The sequence below is a fragment of the Elephantulus edwardii genome, unplaced genomic scaffold (assembly GCF_000299155.1).
Source record: "Elephantulus edwardii isolate Elephantulus edwardi_28Jun2011 unplaced genomic scaffold, EleEdw1.0 scaffold00044, whole genome shotgun sequence".
In the NCBI taxonomy this organism is placed as follows: Eukaryota; Metazoa; Chordata; class Mammalia; order Macroscelidea; family Macroscelididae; genus Elephantulus; species Elephantulus edwardii.
Window position 1 is genome coordinate 10,706,655 of NW_006399794.1, and position 1,369 is coordinate 10,708,023.

The window sequence follows — 1,369 nt, forward strand, 5'->3', positions numbered from 1 at the left end:
CATATTTCAACAAACAGACACTGCCCTTGACTTGCTCACCAAGTTTGTGTGAAGAAATCTGGAGGGCAACCACCTGGACAACTTACTGGAAAATATTTGTATTTGTTTCCATTCCAAAAAAAGGTGACCCAGCAAAGTGCAGAAATTATCAAACAATATTATTAATATCAAATGCAAGCAAAATCCTCCTGAAAATTATACAAAAACAACAGGAACAGCACTCCAACAGAGAACTGCTAGATGTGCAGACTGGGGTTAGAAGAAGACATGGCACTAGGTATATTATATCCAATGTTAGATGGATCTTGACTGAAAGCAGAGAGTACCAAAGAATGTCTACCTGTGTTTCCGAGACTATGCAAAGACATTTGCCTATATGAATCTCAACAAACTATGGCTAACTCTGAGAAGAGTGGTAATCCAAGAACACTTGATTGTGCTTATGTGACACTTATTCTTGGACCAGGAGGCAGTGGTTCAAAAACAGGAAAGGTGTACACTAAGGATGCATCCTATCTCCTTACCTTTTTAAACTTGGTGTGAAACAGATAATCTGGGAGACTGAACTTGATAAGCAGGAATGTGCCATCAAGATTGGAAGATGACCCATCAACAGCCTGCATTATGCAGATGACACAACCATGCTTGCTGAAACTGGGGAGGACCTGAAGTACTTGCTGCAAGGTCAAGCACTTCAGCCTTCAATTTGGATTGAAGCTGAACATCAAGAAAAAAAAAAGATTCTCACCACTATTCCAATTGACAGTATCATGATAGACAGTGAAGATATAGAGATTGTTAAGAGCGTGAGTTTGCTTGGCTCCACAGCCAACACTCTTGATACCAGCATCCAGGAAATCAAAAGATGCATTTCATTTGGAAAACCTGCTGTCAGGGATCTCTCCAGAAGATCAACTGAAGAGCAATGGTGTTAATCAGAGACTAAGATGCACCTGATCCAGACCATGCTCTGCACAATTACTTGATATACATCATAAAGTTGGACAGTGACTAAGGATGATAGAAGAATTGATGTCTTTAAGTTGTGGTGCTGGAGAAGAGTATTGAATATATCATGGACTACTAGAAGAGCAAACAGGTTTGTCCTGAAGAGGGTGAAACTAGGCTCCTCTTTGGAGGCAAAAATTTTGAAACTCTATCTGACATAATTTGATCTAGTAATGAGAGTATTTTATTTTCACTTTTAATTTATAATCAGTCCTTGGAGAGGGACAGCAAAGGGGAGGAAGACCTTGATGAGGTCACTGGGGTAACGGGGATAGGTGTGTCAGAGACAATAAGATTGGCAAGAGATAGAGCAGAGTTTAGGGCTGTTGAACATAGGGCTGCTATGAGTTGCAAGTGGCTC